Source organism: Neophocaena asiaeorientalis, unplaced genomic scaffold (assembly GCF_003031525.2).
Source record: "Neophocaena asiaeorientalis asiaeorientalis breed wild unplaced genomic scaffold, Neophocaena_asiaeorientalis_V1.1 scaffold204, whole genome shotgun sequence".
NCBI lineage: Eukaryota > Metazoa > Chordata > Mammalia > Artiodactyla > Phocoenidae > Neophocaena > Neophocaena asiaeorientalis.
This window is the reverse complement of record NW_020173922.1, coordinates 10,303,990-10,326,791: the sequence shown is the minus strand read 5'-3', so window position 1 is coordinate 10,326,791 and position 22,802 is coordinate 10,303,990. Positions and strand designations below refer to the sequence as shown.

General features: G+C 45.5%; 1 pseudogene; it reads right to left on the bottom strand.

Annotated features, from left to right (window-relative positions):
* Nucleotides 1-370: 370 nt before the first annotated feature.
* LOC112404491 (interferon regulatory factor 3-like) lies at nucleotides 371-22,526 on the bottom strand (annotated as a pseudogene).
* Nucleotides 22,527-22,802: the final 276 nt, after the last annotated feature.

The window sequence follows — 22,802 nt, the reverse complement described above, 5'->3', positions numbered from 1 at the left end:
GGATTTTCCAAGAAAAGCTGTAACTTCTCGTGCTACTTTGTGGTAGTCTATTTCCTTCTCTGCCGCCTTCAGAGCTCCACAAAAATATTTCGGTTACATGAACCTTTAGATTTTTATTTTGTGGCAACTAATAGAAATATTTAAAAAAATATTTTAAACTGGATTTTGTCTTGCGGGCTCACAGTATGTGGGCCATACTCTTAGCAATGGCTCTCTCTGGAGAATCATATCATGGGCCAATTTCCACTCTCTATACGTTGCTTTACGTTTGAGGGGTTTTTGACCTGTCTCAAGAACCCGTTTCTTGGTTGAGGTGAGGGCTGAGGGACCTATACCCATGATGAGCAAGGTTTCAGGCCTTCCCAGTGACCTAGAAATCCACCTCCTTGACCAGGTCTTGGAGATAAGCCTTGTACTGGTTCAAGGTGAGGGAGAGTAAGTGGCTGTTGGAAATGTGCAGGTTCAAGGTGTGCCCCAGGGAGGAGGTACCCTCTAAATGGGCCATATCTGGCAGGGTGCTGAGGCACATGGGAACAACCTTGACCACCAGGAGCCTCTTGATAGACAGCTGGTCCTGGGACCACGAGTCCCCAGCAAGAGAATTACAGGGTGTAGATGGTGTCTGCTTCCTTCCCTGAAGATGATCAGGTTTGCCACAAAAGGTTCCAGGTGGAACATGCCTCCTTTCTTGCCCTTGGGGGCCTTGCCATTGTGCTGGTGGCCACCATCAGGAAGGCGGTCTAGCCCATGACCCAGTACCAGTGGCAGTACCTCAGCCTCTGGGCCCATAGCTGCTGCCAAGCTCTCTGCAGAGCTCCCCGCTTCCTCCCCCCACCCCCCTGCAAGGCAGCTCAGCACAGCCTTATGTAGCCTGTCATACCCTGGGGTCTGACAGTCTTATTGGCTGTCCAAGCAGTGCCCTGTCCCCTGCATCTGACCCCACCAGCCACAGGCCCCTGGGGCAGAAGACAGTCTGCTGGAAGACTTGGTACCCAGGTAGGAGGTGGTCCCCTTGAACTTCCACTCTGAGCAGTGATAGCAGCAATCTTAAGAGAGAGGGATGAGAGAGTGTAAGGGGCCGTCACCCCAGCTCCAGCCCCTCCCATGGCACAGCTGGTACTCACCTTCCTCAGGTAAGCTGCCTCAGTGGGCTTTTGGGAGTGGGAGCGGGGGTCCAAGTTAGGGCAGGGAACAGGGATGTTTAAGGTGGGGCTCAGCAGAAGCTGAGGCGTGTGCTCAGGGTCCACACCCAGGCTCGAGGGCCCCCATCTGGTAATGGGGCCAAGCCCATGTCACTCAGGAACTCCTTCTGGGCGTCAGAGTTACCACATCTGCCACTGGTGTCTGGAGAGGTATCCGGCTCAGGAAAGTCCCCAGCTCCTGAGGTCACAAACTCGTAGATCTAGTGCAGATCCTGGGGGGTCCTTGCTCTCTCCTAGGCCAAATGCAATAAAATACTTCCTTCTGGTTTAGGGCAGACCGGAAATTCCTCTTCTGGGTCAGCAGGTTGGGCTTATCCTTCCCAGGGTTTTAGGACCTCTAGCCTTGGCCCAGGCTGGAAGATGCGGAAGTCCTCCCACTGGGCATCTTGCCGCAAACCATTCTGCAAAGTGATGCAGAGGCACATGCGGCTCTGGTCCAGGCAGGCCACGCCCTACGGCTGCCCCAGGCCCAGCTGCCACACGGATCCGAGGCTTTAGGGTTCCCAAGGTCCAGCATAGAGGCTCGGTGCACGCAGGGTGCTGGGACCTAGGCCTGCTCTTGGACTCCAGGTAGCTCTCGAGCTCACAGCTGCACGTATCCGTCCCCTTCCTGGCAGCTGGGATTTAGAGTGGTGGAGCTTTCTTTTCTATCTCCTGCTTTTATGATGAATACAAACACACAGACATACTTACACTGGCCTCATGCTAGAAAGGTCTGAACCAAAGTGAGTTTCCAGACCATTTCAGACTGGAGCCAGTTTCAGGATTTTGGCCTAGCTTTGGTTTTGTTACTGATCGCAAGTATCTTGAGTTTGGTGGATACCCCTGGGCTCATCTAGATAATGAGCTCATCTGGATACTGCTTTGGACTAGGGTTTCTGCAGCCTTGAGATACTTCTGGCTGTGTTGGACCATATGGGTCCTTGGGGTAGAAGCAGCATTTTAAGGAAGGGAGCGATCATCTCTCTCAATTTCCGTGATGTGCTCAGAGTTTGTGGGAAAATGAATAGCTACGTGATCATCTTTCATTCATTCATTCATTCACTCTTTCATTCAACAAAAATGTTCTGAGTGCTTATTATGTGTCTGGCCCTTTGTTCGGTCTTGATAGCAGTGAGAGATTTGCATGGAGTTCCCAGCTTTGGAGGTAGCACCAAATAAATAGACTGATGTAAAATCGTGTGAAACGTAGTGTGGTGAGGGTCAGCACGTGATGCCTTGGGAGACTCCAGTGGAAGTTAGGGAAGACTTGCCTGAAGAGGTAGCACCTGGGCTGAGTTTGGAGGGATGAGCAGGAGTTAGCCTGGTAAAGAAATGAGGGGCTGTTGAGAGATACACAGGTGTAAGGAGGCAGGAGAGGACCTGGGACCTTCTGGGAACAGCCCGTACTCTGTAGAGCCTGAGTATTGAGTTTGTGGCAGGAGATGTCAGGCTTTGGGATGAGCGTGGGCAGCCATCTGATCACAGGCGCTTGATAGAGCAGCCTGGGATGCCTGGGCTCCATCCTAAAAGAACGTGAAAGCCAATGACTGGTTTTAAGCTAGGGAGATTTGGGGGCTGTCTTATATATTTATGTCAACAAATATTTTCACCCAGAGTTTTCATTTTGTGTTCCCTTGATTCTATGAACCAAGGGGTATGGGGTGGGACATACTGTTTTTTTGTTTTTGTTTTTATTAAGTAAAAGGAAACAAGTGTTTAAAAAAAAAACTCTACAAAATAATGGGTGAGAAACTGTAGCTTTAAGGTTTATACCTTCTGTGCTGCTTGACTTTAGATGTTTCATGACATGTCATACATTGCCTGCAAGTTAATTAACCCATCAACTTGGAAGGTTGCTGGTAAATTCCAAACCAGTTTCAAGGGTGTGTATGTATTCTGAGTGGGGAGCTGGTTAAAGACATCCATAATATTATGATAATCCTTGCTGAATATTGCTAGGATTTCAACTGGCAATCCATGCCATTTCTGGCACCATTACCCACAAAAGGCCACGCTTCCCCAGAAAGGTAGATGAATCCTCAATGAATAGGAAGAGAATAAACACGTTTAACTTGGTAATAACTTGACTTCCCTGTCTCACAAGGTGAAAGGGAAAAGTCAGTGGTTTTTGAGAGAGAGAGAAGGGAGGGGAGGGAGGAACAGACTGGGTTGACTGGTGACGCTGTGAAAGCCCCACAATTGCTGTCACGGTGGTTTTTCACCCCTGGAGCAGGGTGATCTCATTTGCTGCCGCCTATGCATTCATCTCTGGCTTTCTTGTCTTTTTGCCATGAGGACACATGCATATGCTGAATGTGTAAGTGTGCCCCAGGGAGGCTGTAAGGATTTTAGAGGCAGACTAAGCAGGATTCAGATTCTCCTCTGCAACTTACTTAGCTGTGAGAGCCTGGGAAAATTGTTTACCCTACCTGATCGGATTTCAGAGTGCCCACCTAGCCTGGGCTTCTGTGACAATTAAATGGGGTGAGATGTTTGTGTATAGTGACTGACACATACCTGATGTTCAATAGATGTTAATTTCTCTCCCGACCCTGGACTAAAGTTACTTTTAATTGGTTTTCATAGGAATAGCCATTTGTCTCCCTGACTCTCTGTCCTGCTTACTTTTCACCAGTAAGGAAACACATGTTCAGAGAAGTGGGAGCTTTGGGAGCAGAATGCCTTGTATTCCAATCCTGGTGTTACTACTGGCTTTGGACAGGTGACTCAATATTTTTATTTTATTTTATTTTAAAATTTATTTTAAAGTAATGTGTATTTTGTTATAGCTTATCTTATGACAGGGCCGAAAGTAAGCTCATCACACGAGATGAATTGTGCCGAAACACAGCAGTAGAGGGCTGCCGCTAGCTCAGGCAAAACAGCGCCGTCTGTCCTGCTGTGGTAGCTTTTATTGAAGCATTATCTATGTTTACATTTTAAGACTTGTTTTCTTAACATTCCAGAAATGCCAAAGCAGCAACATATGCTTCTATTGATTATACAAGCAATAATGGGCTTCCTTGAAAACATGCCGTGCTTCGTCCTTGAGTGCAAAAGCAGCACAAAGTTCCCACCATTATTTTGATTATACTGAAGTAGCACAAGGACATTTCCTTGCGTTCCCACCACTCTGATTATACTGAGGACATCTCATGGATCAGTGCCTAAAGCACTCAATGCTTATTCGCAGGCCCCCGGTTTGCCGGGATGGGGCTCAAAGCATCCAGGACTGTTCACAGTTCTGGCTTATTCGCATGCCCCCGGTTTGCCGGTGTGGCTCAAAGCAATCAGGACTGTTTGCAGTTCTGGCTTATTCACCAGTCCCCAGTTTGCTGGGGCGGGGGGGCTCATGGGTCACGTCTCCTTTCCATGTCCTCAGTTATTCCACTACAGTATTTGTTTTTTTGTTGTTGTTGTTTTAATTAATTCATTAATTTGGTTGCGCTGAGTCTTAGTCGCGGCAGGCAGGCTCCTTAGTTGTGCCATGTGAACTCTTAGTTGCGGCATACATGTGGGATCTAGTTCCCTGACCAGGGATTGAACCCGGACACCCTGCATTGGGAGTGCAGAGTCTTATCCACTGCACCACCTGGGAAGTCCTTCAATAATTTCAGAGTTAATTTTCTTCTCTTTGAAATGGGAACAGTGATGCCCAATACTTCCTGCATCTTCCACGGTCATTGTAAAGACTCAGTGAAGTAAGTCAGGGTTCCCAAACCTCAGAGAATCAGAATCACCCAGACATCTTGTTAAAACAGACCGCTAGACTCCATCCTCAGGGGTTGTGATTCCTGAAGTCTTGGGAGAGGCTGAGAATTTGCATTTCTAACCAATTCCCAGGCAGTGCTAGTGTGGTGGTCCCAGGCCATACTTTGACAACAGGGCAGCCTGTCAATACCAGATGGATGTGAGCTACCATCACCTTTTGTATTTTTGGGTAGGGGTCATAAAGTAGTTGCCACCACTTGGCTATTATTCTAATTTGGGGGTCCTTATTTTGGCTATGTCAAATAATTGCTTAATTTTGAATTTAAGTAGAACTAATATAAGCAGTGAGGAGAAATAATTTAGTATTCTAGGGGGTTGGAATCTACCTTTGCTGCTGAGGACATCTGTGTGACACAGACATAGGAAGGAGGGGCCTGGACTGACCGGGCATCAATACAGTTTTATCAGCCTTGACCCCTTGAGATGTGTCTGGATTAAAAAACACATTTCTGGAACATTCTCCTATTGCACAAGACTCTCTACCAGGTGTTAAGGGCACGCTTTAGGGAAATTCTGGAAAATGACAGGGGAGTTCCACAGGCCAGAATTTCTTTTAGTAACTTGTAAAAAAAAAAAAACAAAAAAAAAACACCCATCATCCCTAGGGCTTTTAAGTACATAAAGATGGATCTTCCCACTGAGGAAATCATGGGCCCTGACTCTTTTATTTTAGAAGGTGGATGGCAAATATAAGGGTCATGGTGACACCTCTGTCACTTCATGAGCAGCCTGAATTACAGATCTAAAATTAACAGCTTCTCCTCCAACCACCAACCCAATACTTAAACTCTCCTTTGTCATTGTTTCTAGAAGGAATCGAGTCATAAGAAATTCTACCTGAATCTGCAAGCCTTTCAAACACAGCCAAGGTGGGGAATTCAGTGTCACGTTAGCGTTAAGGGTTTAGATTCTGGGGCTTCCCTGGTGGCGCAGTGGTTGAGAGTCCGCCTGCCGATGTAGGGGACATGGGTTCGTGCCCCGGTCCGGGAGGATCCCACACGTCGCGGAGCGGCTGGGCCCGTGAGCCATGGCCGCTGAGCCTGTGCGTCCGGAGCCTGTGCTCCGCAACGGGAGAGGCCACAACGGTGAGAGGCCCGCGTACCCCCCCAAAAAAAAAGAAAAAAAAAAGAGTTTAGGCTCTGGGGTCAGATGGATGGGGCCCATCTCTCCACTTTCTGGCTTGCAGGGAGTGACCCTAACAGATGACTTTCTAAGCTCCCATTTTCTTATCTAAATTGAGGGCAGTAGTAGTACTTATTCCAAAGAGCCTTTGTGAGGGTTATTTAGATAAGTATGTGAGGACTCAATAAATGACAGCTATTGTTACTACCCGGGTGATTTTTAAGAGTTTAGGATTGGGACCAACAGCTGCATGCCCCCCTGAGCTGTCACGTTTACAGAATTATCCAGCAGTGTTCAGTTGGTTTGTGGGGCTAGATTTTCTGTTTTCTCCAATTTGTTTATATGGTTTTAGATTGAAAGAGAAGGGGAAATAAATGGGGACACAGGGACAGAGGATGGCCTGTGGGGAGTATGACCCTGCCTGACCCAAGGAACTGTGGCTCAGCCCCCGTAAGGCAGGGGTTAGAGTCATAAGCTGAAGGATCTGTTCTTCCCGGGTGGTGCGGGACACTCAGTGGCTCAGAGGCCAAGGTGACAAAATGCAGAGTTGGGGAAGGGCTTACACATGGCACCAGGGGTGCAGTGAAAACACAAGGGAACCCGGGTCTGTTTTCCTCTCAAAGTTTTGAGGTCCCAAGAGGCAGCATCCTGGGCAGGAAAGCAGTGTTTTCATGGAGGCCACAGCATCCATGGAGATGACAAAGTAATTCCCACAGGGACTTGTGAGTGGGCAGTAGTTATTAATGAAGAACACAAGGGGACTCGTTCCGAAGGGTCTCCTTCTGTGTGCGGGGAAATCCCTAAACGACGGGGGTGGAAGTGACACAGGTGGGAACAGGGGAGGAGTAGGGACTTTCGGGTGATGTAGCTGAAGTCTGCTGCAGAATGCTGGGCACAGGGTAACCATCCAGGAACTGGTCATTATTCCTAGCTGTTTCCTGCCACCTGACCTTGCCCTGTGCCCATGGCCCCGGGCAAGGTCTGCTTGAGTATTGAAGGACATGAGAATTCTCAACCCCTCTTTCCATGGAACTCTTTGGAGAATGCAGAGTAGGGTATTATTAAGTCCATGCTAAGTCAGTTTTCTCCATCACAACCACAAAATATCTACTTTTGAGAGGAAAGAGTAACTTAGGCCTTAGGTACTAGGCAATAGTGATGATCCTGGCCGGCTCCCTAGACTTGGAGGCAGAAGACCTTGTTCAGACCCCAGATTTGTTACCTTTGAGCGTTGAGGCCATCGGCTAATTATTTAACTTCCTCGTCTGTACAGTGGGGACAAAACTGCCTGCCCTACCACCAGATAATAACTGCAAAATGTTTTGTAAACTGTAAAGTTCTGTTTAAGGGAATTAAGGAAAGTGGTTTTGGTTTGGCTGACGATGACAGCTCCTAGGGCTACTGGCATTCGACCAAGTGATGGTGCCTTATTCCAAAATGAAGACTCATGAGGGAACTCAGGCGTGGAGACAGGTGAGGGGTGGGGAGGTGTTTGGGGAGATCCCTGGGTGTTCACTACCTACTCCCGAGGCTGGTCTGTGGGACACGAACCCAATAATCTCATCAGGGGGTACCAATTACTGGGGCAGTGCTGAGGATGCGACAGCTGCCCTTCCTGTCGCCTCTGCCGTGGTCATGTATCCCTGTCTACCTTCTAGACTGTGCACTTCTAGATCACGGACCATGTTCTCTTCTCTTCATTGTCCAGCCCCTGGCACAGGGCCTGCCACTCAGTGGCGGTTCGTCCCATTAGGTTTATGGAACGATTTAGTGAGTGAGTGACTGAAAGGGTGTGTTTCCTTTTTTTGGATCACGGTTCTTGTCTGTATTCTGCACACTTTCATTCTTACGCTGCTTCTCTTTCTGAAATGCCTTTAAAGTAATCCACAGCTCTGGGGAGACTGGAACATGGAAACACAAATTCATGGGTTGAAGAAACAGGAAAAGCTGAGGAAGAATAATAAGAATTGCTTTCCTTTCTGAGCTCTTTGTGCCTTGGGGATCAACTCTGGGGGAGAAAGGAGACTTGGGAATTGGTCGCTGGTGGTGGGTGCGTGGGTGGGGCAGCAGGCATCTTCTGTGGAGAATTCGTCTGTCTTGACACAATAATGCTGTTCTGTAACTTGAAGGAGATGTGGGCTCTGAAGACTTCTGGCCCTGGAAATAGGAGCTTTTTCAAAAAGAACTGGGAACTGACAAAATAAATCTGGAAATGGCTCCTATTGTTGTTAGGGTTGAAACAGGTGTTTTGTGAGTTTCCTGCATGCTGCTATGATTGTAAACCAGGGAACATCTTGATTTTATGTTGGTTTCCCTTGTTGCTCCCAAAACCTCTTACGGATCGTAACAACAGTGACATCAATGTGGACAGTGCCCTTTCTCTAAGGGCTTGCTCTACACCACCCTGTCTTATTTCTCACAACAACTCTGTAAGATTAGTGGCAACCATGACCCCATTTTACAGATGAGGAAATGGAGGCTCAGAGAGGTTAAGTGATTTCCCCAAGGTCACACAGCCAGTCAACTTAATTTGAACCATGTTTGAATCCCAGCCTGAAAGCTACATCCATTCCCTCCTCCACCCCCTGAACTGCCTCCTTCGAAAAGTGTAAGGTTGAATTTATTGATGAGGTTGTACAGACTTGCCTCTGAAGTATTTTCTAGGCAGTTCAAATAAAGCCCTTCGAGATACAGACTGTGTGTATTTCCCCGACAAGAAATCCTCCCCGTCCCAACACCTCCCTTCAAGGGTTTTTTTATAGACAGCGCCCCCTCCCACCCCCAGGGTTCAGCCTGGGGGAGAAAATGAGACAAGAAAACAAGGAAATAAAAGAAAACAAAAGACCCCAAGACCTGTAACCAGTCATGAATGAAACATGCTTCCCCAGCCTCACAGAATGTCAGTCAGATTCTCTTTGTTCTCAAAGCTCTGGTTTCGCAGAGCATCAATTTCCCCTAATAATAAGCTTTTTTTTTCTTCATCTGATGATGCGGCCTGGTCTTGAGGGTTCTTATCATGTCTATTGCTCATCCAGGATGACAGACACACGCACAGAGAGTTTGTCACCTCCCTTCATTTCTTTTCCTTTCCCATCACACGTGATTTCCGCCCCAGTGCAAGCAGGGGTCTGAGCAGCATCCCGCCTTTTCCTCCGTCCCCCGCCTCCCTCCCACACAGCTCTTTGAGTTCCCATGAGAAAGCTTGTCTTTCTCCACCCCTCCACGGTGACTTGTCAGCTGGGTGTGCCCCTGGGGGCCCGGTATTTCCGACAGGATGTATATTTGAGCTAACACGTGTCATGTATGAACTTCGTTCCAGACACATGCTGAGAGCTTTGAACGGATTATCTCATTTGCTACTTACATCATCCCAAGGAGAAGGGTCCTGGTGGTCAACCCACTGTACGGATGCGGAAACTGAGGCACAAGATGTCCGAGGACACATAGCCCTCTAGTGTCTAGAGTCTAGAGCCTGTCTTCTTAACCAGCAGGACTCACCAGCTTAGGTTTTGTTCTGGAAACTTCCTTGTGAAACATCGGAGAGCCTTGAGAGTATCTCTGGCTTTTGAAGTTCTCAGCCCACAGGGCCCTAGAGCAGTGGTCCCCAACCTTTTTGGCACCAGGGACCGGTTTCGTGGAAGACAGTTTTTCCACGGACAGGTTGAGGGGGACCGGGGGTGTGGTTCAGGTGGTAATGCGAGCAATGAGGAGCGAAGGGGAGCCGCAGATGAAGCTTCGCTCGCTCTCCCGCCCGCCTGCGTCTCACCTCCTGCTGTGTGGCCCGGTTCCTAAGAGGCTGAAGACCAGTATCTGCCCATGGCCCGGGAGTTGGGGACCCCTGCCCTAGAGAATCAAGGTGGACAGTAACCTCGGAAAGGTCAAGTCAAGCAGTAACAATGACTAGAGGGGTTTACAGACCATCCATAGACCGTTTAAGATAACCAAAACCTGACCATTCTCTCCCTGTAAGGAGAGCACAGGGATGGTGGTGGGAATGGCCCCCTGCACCTGTCTCTGTCTGTCACCTCCTGCAAGACCTCCTCCCCATCATTTGCACCTTCCCCACACTTCTGTCATTACAGCCATCTATGGATAGGTAGGGTGACCTTACGGACAGCAGTTCTTAAGGTTTCAGGGGGGTCAGGATCACTTAGGGAACTTATCTAAAATCCAGATTCTGGAAATTCAGATTCAGGAGGCCTGGGAGAGGGACCTAGAATTTTCATTTTTCCAAGCACCTCTGGTGATCCTGATGCAAGAAGTCCCCAACTTGCTATTTAAAAGTAACCACTGCTTCTCAGACAATAACATTAGGACAAGGAAGCAAAATGCAATCGTAGGTCAGCGGCCTGATTTTGCCTCGAGCAATCTCTCACAAGTGCCCGAGAGCATGACTGTAATCCTGGGATCCCAGCATCACTTGGTTGCCCTGCTCTCTGCTCTTCACCCTTCACCTCTGTTGCTGGGGAGGATGCAGCTGAGGAGCTGTTCATCTTTATCTGCTGTGCTTATTGTAGGAGCTCAATAATATTTATTATTATTTATTAATCTTCTTAACTAGGATCAAGATTTTTATCTTCTGGTCTAATATCTCCTACCAAGGGATTCTCTAACCCATTTAGAGACCAACTTTGACTGCCCATTTTGACCAACTGAAATGATCAGGAAAAAGTAGGGAAGAGATCCTGCACTAGAGACAGGTTATAAAGACAGCTGCATGTTTAGGTGTAGACACAGCTGAAGGTGCCCCCAGCTTGGTTCCCTCTTTAAGTTGTGCTGGAGGCTCCACCTCCCACAGAAGGCCTTTTTCCGAAAAGGAGTGGCTACCCATCCCATCCCAGATATAATCTGCGGGGCACTCCCATTGCTATGCTCAGTTTACAGCCAATCCGTCAATGTTAAGTGGCATGTAATCATTTGCTCTATCAGGTTAGTAATAAACCTCTGAACATGTCATTCTGCAATGTTATTTCATTTTCTTTGATCCATAGCGTGCTTCTAAAACCAGAGCTTTTCTGATGCCTACAAAGGCTGTAGACTCTACTAGGACAGGAAACACAAGGATCTCGAGAGAGCAGTGTAGTGCCTGACACATAGAAGGTGTGCCATAAATGTTTGTTGATTAAGTGACTGTAATTCTGTGAATCCATAATTTTTTGAGGAGCGGTTGTCTCCAGATGAGACTCTGTGGGCTGGACCAGAATAAGTCCATATAAAGTTGCACTCTTCTCAGACAAAAATGCAAAACTTTAGGGTAGTGTATTAAGTTTTTCATAAAGCTAAATTTAAAAGACTGTCTATTCTGAGACTATGTTCTTCCTAATTTGGGTGTGTTAAAATTACCTCTATTCTATGAGGTGATAGCAAGAGATGTGACCATATTGACTTAACTGACTCCACGCCCCCCTCTTTTGGGTAGGCTCCTGCATTTCTTGCCTAGAAGACTGAAGTAGCCTCCAGAAGTAGCCTGCCTGAGCCCACTTCCCCCCTTTCATCTGTCAAGATTTTCAGTTACAATCCAGAAAAGGGGATTCTAGCTGACCTGGGTATTTCCTCAAAGACAGAAAGACTATTTAAAAGAAGGTAGGCCTAAAGGCATTGTGCTCTCCTCAGTTGGGTCCTGGAAGAGAAAAAGGACATTAGTGGAAAGACTGGTAAAATCCAGATGAAGTTTGTAGTTTAGTTAATGGTAATCTATCATTGTTAGTGTCTTCGTTGTGCTGACTACACTGTGGTTATGTAAGACGTTAGCGGTAGGAGAAACTGGGTGAAGGGTATAGGAAATCTCTGTGCTATTTTTGTAGCTTTTCCACGAATCTAAAATTATTCCAAAATAAAAATTTATTAAAAAAATGCTGACAGTCCATGTGCTCAAAAATTCATTTGATCAAAGTTACCTTTTGAATATGTAAATCAGAGCATATCAGTATGTTTCTTAAAGTCTTTCAGTGACTTCCCATTGCCCTGGGAATCAAATCCCACACCTATACCAGGACCTCGGGAACTAGCCCTGCTGTATCTTCCACTTCATGTCTGGTCTGTCCACTCTGCCTTTGATTACTCCAGTCACAGTGGCCTTCCTGCAGTTTCCTGACGAGGCCATGCTTGTTGCTGCCTTAGGCCTCTGCACCAGAGGGTTCTGTCTAGAACCCTCTTCTACCAGATGTTCGCATGGCTGGCTCTGGATACTTAGGGCTCTTTTCCAGCACTTTTGCTGCCCACCCACTCTAGCGTAGCTTCTCTGCTGGTCACTGTCCTTCACTTCACTCTGCTTTGTGGTCTTCAAAACACCTAACACCATCTATCAAATTACTTAAATAATTTCTTTCCTTGGTGTTTATTTGTTTATTGTCTCCCCCTCCCCTTTGGATGTCAGGTCCATGAGGACTGGGGTTTACTGTTCATCCCTGGATCCTCAGCACCTAGAGTAGCGTCTGGCACATACTAGGGGCTCTCTAATTATTTGCTGAAGGAATGAAAGCAGGGACATTTCATCCAGGAAGGCTCCCTGACCGCTGCTCAGGGATAAGATTCCCCGCCTCTGGTCCCACGGCCTCCTGCATTTCTCTCTTCTACAGCCTTTGCCCAACTGGGTTGTAACTGCCTGTTGGCCCTCTGTCTCCTTCACTAGGCCCTGAGCTCTGGTGGGTAGAATGATGTGATCCACCTTTGCACTTTTAGAGCTTGCCCACACCTGGGACAGAGGGGCATTCAACAGCAGTGGAACTCATTAGGGCCTCTGGCTTGGACACTTGCTGGCTAACTTGGGGAGTCTGAGGAGAACCCTATTTTAGACAAGACCAGTCACTGACCACTTCATTCATCTTTGGACCGTCACTGCCTAGCATTAGAATGGGTTATATGGGTTTCCAAACCCTGCCTTGTAATGACTAAGTAACCTTGGGCAGGAAATGTAACCTCCCGGAGCCCTGCTCTCCTCATCCACAGGACGGATATGTGGATGTTGATGGACATGTGCATGCCCACATGTACACACACACACACACACACACACACACACACACACACTTCACATAACTGACCTTCTTACCCTTTCAATTTCAGTTTAAATCTTATCTGCTTTATCTAAAGTAAGTCCCTTGGCCTCAGCCATAGCACTTATCACAGTTTATAATGAAGTGATTTACATATGTTTTGTGTCATCTCCACCATCAGAGTGCAGGTAGGTGGTGTAATTAATTGGCACCACTGTATCCCAGATGTTGCAATAGCAGATAGTATAGAGTTGCTATATTATTATGCCATTATTTATACTTATATTATTTTTATGGACAGTGGGGAGTTATTGAAAAGAAGGAAAAAGAAAATCTCTGGGCAACAAGGTCCTCTTTGCTTGGTTACTGGAGAGGGTAATTTAGATTCACAAAGTCAAGTCATAGTCTGGGGGTGCCGGCCAAGAGAAATTATTTCCCAGGGAGAGGTGGTGTGTGTTCTACTGACTGTCAATTTATGACTGGCCCCCGAGTTTGAAAAGATAAAGTTTCTTGGATACCTCTTCCCCTCAAGCCTGCTCATGTAGTTTCAATTTATTTTAGTAGTGAATTCAGTTGGCGTTTTCTCTGGAACCCTGTTATTAAAACAAACTTGACAGAGACTGTGCTTGCAAATACAACAGCCTAGGAACGAAATGAACTCCGATGTACTATATGAGTCCCAATATTGGTTCAGCCACGGCATGACACTTAGAATGTGTGAGAACGATGGGAATCTCATTAATCCTCACAATTTAGCAGCAGCCTTAGGAAGAGGAGAAAAACACATCTGATCGAACTGTCCTGTTAGTCTTATAAATGTGTGTGAGAGAGGTATTAATGGGGGGCAGTAAAGGGAGCAGGAATATTTATCCCAATTCCTTGGTCATTTGCTGGTGGATCTAAGACAGAAGACTAACTGAGAAGGATTTATAGAAGTAAAATGAGGCTGCCTTCCAAAGGCTCAGATAAGTGGAGAGAACGTCAGTCATTCATCTTTCATTTATTGAGCATCTGCTATGTGCTGGGTGCTCTTCGAGGCCATGTGGATCGAGTGTGAAGAAGCCAGTCGAAGTCCCTGCCCCCAAGGAGCTTACATTCTGGTGGGAAGAGGTAGACAACAACCAAATGAGCAAGTTAATCAGTAACTTTAGTAAAGAAAATAAAACAGGGTCACGTTATAGGCTGGTACTCGGATGGGGGTGGTAGGGACTGTTTAAGGTTGACAGTCAGAAAAGGCTTCTCTGAACATGTGACATGGAATGAAAAGCAGATGTTTGGGCGGAGGCAGCTGCCCGGAGATGGAAGTTCCTAGCAGCTCAGCTGAGGAACAGAACAGGAGAAGCTGTGAAATGAGCTGAACATCAGGGAGAAAACCAAAAGGTCTCTCAATCCCTGCCACATACTAAAATACAAATAATAAACAATTTCACATTCTTTATTACTTACTAGTGATACTTACTACTTACCAGCAGTGTGACCTTAGACAAGGTATTCATCACTCTAATTTGACAGCCATAACATAGCAGTAGTAATGACTACAACCTCCTGGCCGTGTTATGAGACTTACATGTGATGGTAATAAGTACTGATAATTATTGAGTGCTTATTATGTGCCGGGCACTGTGCTAAGCATTTCATTTACCAAAGCTCATTTAATCTTGTTGCTAACCTTCTTGATAAGGTTAGAAGCTAATATTATGTTCCTCATTTTGCAGATGAGGAAACTGAGTACAGAGAGGGTGAGCAACTTGCTCCAAGTCACCCAGCCAGTGAGTGACAGGATGGGGATTTGAATCCAGGCACTCTTCGTCCGAAGTCCTCAGCCTTACCCCCTGTATCTTCCAGATTTAGCAGCCTTAGAACAGCACCCATCAGATACCTCGCCCAGTGCCGGCAGTGATGACTCTCAATGCTCCTAGTTCTGTCATTACTACGCACATTGTCTTCCACTTCACAGCAACCGTGAGCGATCTTAGAACCTGCATTTTAGAATGTGACATTCAGAAGTCAGTGATTTGCCATCAGGGTGGAAGCCAGATCCGATTCCCAATCCACCGGTCTTTTCCCCATGGCACAACTCCCTGGAGTTTTTGATTATTATACTTAAGCATATTTTGAAAGGAACCCTCAGAAATACACACTGAATTTGCTTCAGTAGATCCAGCTGTTTGCGAAACAATAGTTTCAATTTTCTTCCTTAATACTGCTTCTATTAATATTTAAAAGATCCCTCCATATTCATTGTTCCTATTTTGAGCTAAAAAAATCCCCCAAGCATTTCAGTATTCATCAGCTGATGAAAGCCACCGCGATTCTGAATCGACCCCCACTCTGCCACCTGTCACCCGGACGTTGCTCTCGGTGCCTGTATTGCTCCTGCTTGCGTAGAGCCCAGGAATTCCAGTTCTCCTTGAGACTTCTCAGGTAGGAAACATTGTTCCCAGTGAGTTTGTTTTTGTTTTTTGCACATGGTCATTCCTATGTTCTTGGATCTCTAGAGCTGAACTTTCACCTTGAAAAACTTAAGAAAAAAAAAGTCTTCTTGGATAGGACTGTTAGAATATAGAAGATCCTCTGAGACCAGTGGAAAGCATGTTTGGGCTCACTGCCTGGCCAGGCAATTACAGTTACAAGGGGAGCAGGTGCAGTGACAGAGGAAAAGTAAGGTAGCCGGAGCAGCTTTCCCTTGATCTTTCTCTGGGGTGGGTGCAGGTGTGTCACTCCAGTCCAGATGTTTTCTCTGGAGTCGAGACTCTAATATTTGACCACCTACTCCGTGTCTCCACTTAGAAGTCTAACAGGCAACTCAAGTTTAACAAGGTAACAAATGCCTGACCTTCACCCTCACGCTTGTTCCTCTCTTGGGCTTCCCCACATCTGTTAACAACAGCTCTATCCTTTGAGGTGCTTGAGGGAAAATGTTGGCGTCTCCCCAACACTTTTCTTTCCCCGACAGGACCCATGTCCGATTCATCAGCAGCACCTGTTGGCCTTCACTTTCAGACTAGATTCAGATTCTGACCATGTCTCACCACCTTCATGGCTGTCACCACGGACCGAGCCACCATCCTCTCTTTCCTGATTTCCATGGTCTCCTAATTGGCCTTGCGCTTTCACTCGTGCCCTTTTTCATACACAGTGTGGCAGCTAGAGTGATCCTTTGAAATCTGCGTGAGGGCATACCCCTCCTCTGCTCAAAACTCTCTAATGCTTTCCTGTCCTCAGAACAAAAGTTAAATCCTCAGAATGGCCTATTAAACCCTCCAGGGTGCCTCTCCCCCATTATAGTTCTAATCTCATTTGATCTAGCCTGCTTGTCCACTCTAGAATGTAAGTTCCTTGAGGGCAGGAATATCTGTTTTTTCACACTATTTCCAATGCCTACAATAGTGCCTGACACAGAGTAGGCACTTAAACATTTCTTGAGTGAATGGATGACTGTTAAGGGATTCACATAGTGCCTGACTGTATGAAGTCCGGAATCATTTCATCACAAAAAGAAAACCAATTCAAATGGAATATGATTGGATCACTTCCAATGGGATAGAAATTCAGGGGTGCATTACTTTCAGGGCAGCTCTATCCAGGAACTCAAATGAAGCCAATAGTCACTTGCTTCCTTTGCCTATTGTCTCTTTTTCTTCCCTGTTAGCCTCATTCTCAGGCAGGCTTTCTTGGTCACCATAAACTTCAGCCTTACATAACACTACGTTAGCAACACCAGTGGGGAAAAAACAAACACGTCTTTCCCAACACTTCTATCCAAAGTCCTAGGAGACAATCTCATTGACCTAGCTTGAATCAGACACCTCTCCCTGAACCAGCCACTGGGATGAAATGTTCCCATTGGTCAAGTTGAATCACGTGTGCACCCCTGGAGTAGAATGAGAGAGTAGGGGTACCAGGCCCCCCACCATCCGTAGAGTGAGACAGACGGAGGGCTGCTTCTGTAAAGGGAAGTATAGGTTCATCCCTCATTATTACCAGACTGATCTTTGCAAAACATGGTTCTGATCCTGTCATTATTATGCTCCAGGATCCTCACTGACTCCCTATTGAAATAAATGCGATCCTTTGGGCTGGTATTCAAGGCTCATCATAATGTGGTCCCAGTCTATTCTTCTGGTTTTGTCTCACCATTCCCTCCCATCGTCCCTTTACTGCAGAAGCACTGGGCTCTGGGCTATCCTTGGGACACCATTTATTCACTTACTTATATCTATCTATCTTTCCTCATGAAGCACCTACTGTATGCCTCCCAGCCTTTGTCCTTTTGGTGACCGCTCTCCAGAATGCCTTTTGCCTCCTCCATGTATATAAAAGCCAACACATTCTTTATGGCCTAGGTTAAGTACCATATTTTCTAAGATGCCCTCATTCTTCTCCCCTCCACCCATCATGCAGCTCAGAATGATTTATTCCCTCCATCTCTTGTCATAGAAAAATTTATTCCTCTCCTGAGGCAGAATTTTTTTTAGCCTTAGGTTAATGTTTTATATACATATACATATATATATATATATATGGGTTTGGCCAAAAAGTTCCTTTGTTTTTGTTTTGTTTTTTTAACATCTTTATTGGAGTATAATTGCTTTACAATGGTGTGTTAGTTTCTGCTTTATAACAAAGTGAATCAGCTATACATATAGATAAGTTCCCATATCTCTTCCCTCTTGCGTCTCCCTCCCTCCCACCCTCCTTCGGTTTTTAAAGTTAAAAATCAAAGGCACATTTTTCATTTTCACCAAGAACTTCATTGAACAAAGTATTCACCTTCTGCCATTTTTCAGGCAACTTCATCATTCCATCTTCCCAAAACTTTTTATCTTTTTGAGCAAAGAACTGTTCCAGGTACCTTTTACAGTCTTCCAAGGAGTTGAAATTTTTTCCATTGAGAGAATTTTGTAAAGACCGAAGTGAATGGAAATCCAAAGGTGCAATATCTGGTGACTACGGCAGATGAATCAGAACTTCCCAGCCAAGCTGTAACAGTTTCTGTCTGGTCATCAAAGAAATATGTGGTCTTGTGTTATCCTGATGGAAGATTATGCGTTTTGTGTTGACCAATTCCGGACGCTTTTTGTAGAGTGCCGCTTTCATTTGGTAACTGGGAGCAGTACTTGTTGGAAATAATCGTTTGGTTTTCCAGGAGCTCATGGTAGAGGACTCCCTTCCAATCCCACCATATACACAATATCACCTTCTTTGGATGAAGACCAGCCTTGAGTGTGGTTGGTGGTGGTTCATGTCGCTTGCCCCACAATCTCTTCCGTTCCACATTATTGTACAGTATCCACTTTTCATCACCTGTCACAATTTGTTTTAAAAAAAGGAATGTTTTCGTTACATTTAAGTAGAGAATTGCATGCAGAAATACGGTCAAGAAGGGTTTTTTTGCTTAACTTACGTGGAACCCAAACACCAAACCGATTAACACAACCAAGCTGGTGCAAATGATTTTCAGTGCTTGATTTGGATATTTTGAGTATGTCAGCTATCTCCCGTGTGGTATAAAGTTGATTGTTTTCAATTAATGTCTCAATCTGATCTCTATCAGCTTTCAGCTGGTCTACCTGACCTTGGAGCGTCATCCAGGGAGAAATCTCCAGCAGGAAACTTCACAAACCACTTTTGACACATTCGATCAGTCACAGCACCTTCTCCACACACTGCACAAATCTTTTTTTTGTATTTCAGTTCAGTTTTTTCCTTTCTTGAAATAATAAAGCATAATATGCTGAAAATGTTGGGTTTTTTTCCATCTTCGATATTAAAATGGCTACACAAAAACTCACCAATTTCGATAAGTTTTTTTTCAAATGCACGCTGACATGACAGCTGTCACAATACAATCTAACAAAATTGTTTCGAATGAAGTTAAGGACAACTAAGCGCTACTGGAGCCATCTTTCAGAAAAAAACAAACGAACTTTTGGCCAATCCAATATGTATATATACATATATGTGTGTGTGTGTGTGTGTGTGTACCTGTTTCCCCTATTGGACTCTAAATTCTTTGAGGGCCTGGACATCTCCTGCCACTATACAACCAGCCACTATAATAGTATTGTACACATAGTAGATATCTAAGAAGTGTTTGTGGAATGAATCAATTACAAACTGAAGTGACTTAAACTTTCAGTTTCTCCTGCTTTATCATCACCTTTATCATCATCATTTATGATATGTTTATTTGTATAGGACATCTTATTTGTATAGCATGTTGGGATCTTTTAAATGTTTTGGGGTTTTTCATCTTATTTACTTTCTATAATGGTATTCTGAACTGAATATTTTATCTTATGAAGAAACTGAATCTCAGGTCAAGTAACTTTTTGGCTGCACAGTGGTAAGGACAAGAATTGAATTTAAATCTTTGTATTAGTCATAACTATTTTGGCAACAAGTGAGAGCAACTCAAGTCAGCTTAAGTACAATAGGAAATTTATTGGTTAATTGGTGGCCCCCAAAGAACCGTGCTTTTTGGTACTCACCCTTGTGTAGGGCCGGCCATCCCTCAGTGACTCTGAGCTTGGACATGTGACATGTTTTGACTGATGGGATTTTAGCAAGCGTGATGTAAACAGAGGCTTGATAAATTGCTGGCAAATTGGGACTTGCCTACTTTGAATGCTCCTTCTTGGAACCCAACTGACATGCCCTAAAAAACCCAAGCCACATGGAGAGACCATGGGGTAGAAGAAGCAGGATGCTCTCATCAACAGCCCCAGCTGAGTCTTCAGCAGCCACTCAGCACCAATAGCCAGCATGAGTGAGCCTCCTGGGTGCAGTGAGTGTCCCAGATGGTCCAGCCCAGGCCAGCCTCCAGCTGACTGCAATTCCAGCCAGAGAACCTCGAGGGAGAGTAAAATGGTTGTCACTTAAAGCCATTAAGTTTCAGGACAGTTTGGTCTTCAGCAATAGGTAACAGAAGCAAGCGACTGATTTATTCCAAGTTCACCTGCCCAGCCCTGAACCAGTCACCGTGGCCATGGTGGTGGGGTCTTGTACCTCCTTGAGGACCGTATGGATCAGGGGAAGAGAGCCTCACAGAAGGTCTGGGAAACTGTGCAGAAGAGACAACAAGTATAGGTCCTGGAGCCTGGTAGAGACTGCAGAAAGCCAGCATAACTCCTAGGTGGAGGTCCTTCATATCCCGGAATCGTAGATTGTCAGAGTTAACAAGTTCAAGTCCAGTTCTTTCGTTTTACAGATACTGTAATTAAGGCCCAGTTCTAGGGTCAAGATCTACCAGTCATCAGGCCAGAAGCCCAGTATCCCAGTTCCTCCTCTTGGTCTTTTCCTGTCGCCTCAGGTTTCCTCAGTGGTAATGGTTGGCGGGGGTGGGGTAGAGGTGGGGTGAGTGTGTGTGTTTCTGGGAATCTGACATGGGGTAGATTGGAGGGGCCTTGGGCTGGGGGTTTAGGGGGAGTGATGTAATCCTCCCAGAGCTCTGTGTGTTCCCAGTGCCCCTCTGGCCAGAGACCCATGTTCGCACATGAATCGGCTGCCTGGATTTGGAGTGAGTCAGACCCAGCTCAGCTCCAGTCACCCCTGCTCCGCAGCCTTTACCAACAGAGCTAATCGTTAAGCCAGGCAGTCCAGGACACATCTCTGAAGTGCGCTAAAATTTTCATAGGGAGGAAGCATTTACAGACAACATTTGGGACCTCAGGCTTCTCGTAATGCCCTGTTTGATGTGAATTTGTGGCTCTTTAGACAATTTAAGATCAATTTTTGTGAAATTTCCCAGAACATTTTGTTTCCTCAGGCAAAAAATGGCTTTTGCTGCATGAACAGCAGTTGAGCGTCTGCTCCAGAGGAAGACAATCAATTGTGGCCTCTGACAAATCAATAAATATAGGTAGGACGCAAGATTCTTCGTGTTCACTGCATCCATAATTCTCTTCCTTCCCATCACCACTGGAGACAGAGTTGTAGGATGTTCATTCTGAGAGATAATTTAGAGTTTCTTTGGTTTACTGATGATTTCAGAGTTGGGAAACAGGCTCAGAGAGGGCTAAGGGCTTGTTCCAGTTACACAGCAATTCTATGGATCGAGTTGGGACTAGACTCTCAGCTTCTGAGTCTGAGGCAAATCCTCCTTCCACAGCCCTGAAATCTTTTGGTGACTTTGGTGGCAGCTCTGACACAGGATAGAGAGTAGGTCATGAAGAAGGGAGATAGGGAGGATGCTGCGTTTCCAAGGAAACTGCTTTGTAGCAGGGGGACCACAGGGAGTGGAGAGAATGATCTAGATTTCTCCAGTAGAGACTCAGGACTTCAATGCCTGTATTTAGCCACAAACAGGACACTTGGATATAAAATCTTTAAGAGGTTTTTATACTCACAAGTCCCCATAGAGAATTAGCCACGCTATGTTTTGTTTTCTCTGGGTCCTGACCCACTTCTCTGAGGTTTAGAGGGGTTAAACTGTTTACTCAAGATCATACAGTCAGAAAGAGCTGATTCTGTAGGCTGTGTCCTTTGCATTACCCTGTACTGCCTTTTAGGGGGGCAGGCATAGTCCTTACTGTAAATGGAATTGAAGGTATTTTGTCCCAAGGAAAAATAATCACAGGGTAATGTAGAAGTTTATTTATATTAAATACTGCACAGTGCAGATGGCTGAGGATGTGAGCTTCAGGGCCAGGTTAAAGCCCAAGTTCCATCAGTTATGTGTGTTTGACCTTTGGGGTACATTTGTCCCCTGCAAGATCTTATTTTACTTCTTATGTATACAATGGACATACACATTTATTTCATAGTGTTGTCGTGAGGGTAAAAATGAGAAAATGCTGGTCCATCACTTAACACTGTGCCTGGCACTCAAGTGCTCAAAAATGTTAGCTGTTATGTGATTTTATCATGCACGATATTAATTGGGGAATGGGATGATGCAAGAAGAGAAAATGTAAAAGAGAAAAGATGACCTTTTCTTTATGCTTAATTTGGCTTCACGCACCGATTCCTTTGCATGTCCTGAGAACATGTCTGTCCTCCCTGGTGGTTTAGAGTAGATCAGCTCGTTTCAAAGGTGAGAGATGAGTGAAACTGTTCACTGGGAAACCCAACTGGATGTGCATAAAGGTACATGTAAGAGGATAAACTTTGCAAGATCATTTATAATAGAGAAAACCTAGAAATAACCTAAATGTTAGTTTATAAAGAACAGGTTACATCAGCTATGGTACATCACAGTTAATGCAGTTCAGTACTTCCATGTGCTTAGGATAAATCACATTTGATTCCTTTTTTCTCCCTCTCACTCCCCACGTGACTACCATCAGTAAATCCTGTTGACTTTACCTTCAAAATATATGTAGAATCTGACCAGTTCTCATTATCTGCTACCACCCTGATCTTAACCCACTGTCATCTCTCATAGATTTTGCAGTCACCTTCGACTTAATCTTTCTTCTTCTACTTTTGCCCTTTCCAGCTGCTGTAGCATGCTCGCTGTTTTTTGAACCTATTAGTTACATTCCTACCTCAGGACCTTTGCACAGGCTGTTCCTGCTGCCTGGAAAACTCTTTCCCACAATGTCCTCATAGCTCTCTTTCTCATCTACTCAAGCCTGCTTTCCAGTGAGGCCTGCTCTATCCACCCTGTTTTTAGTTGCAATCCACCCCACTCTGAGTTTAGTATTCCCAATCTCCTTTATCCTGTTCTGTATTTTCCATAGCAGTTATCACTTTTTCATGTGCATATATTATTAACTTATTTATT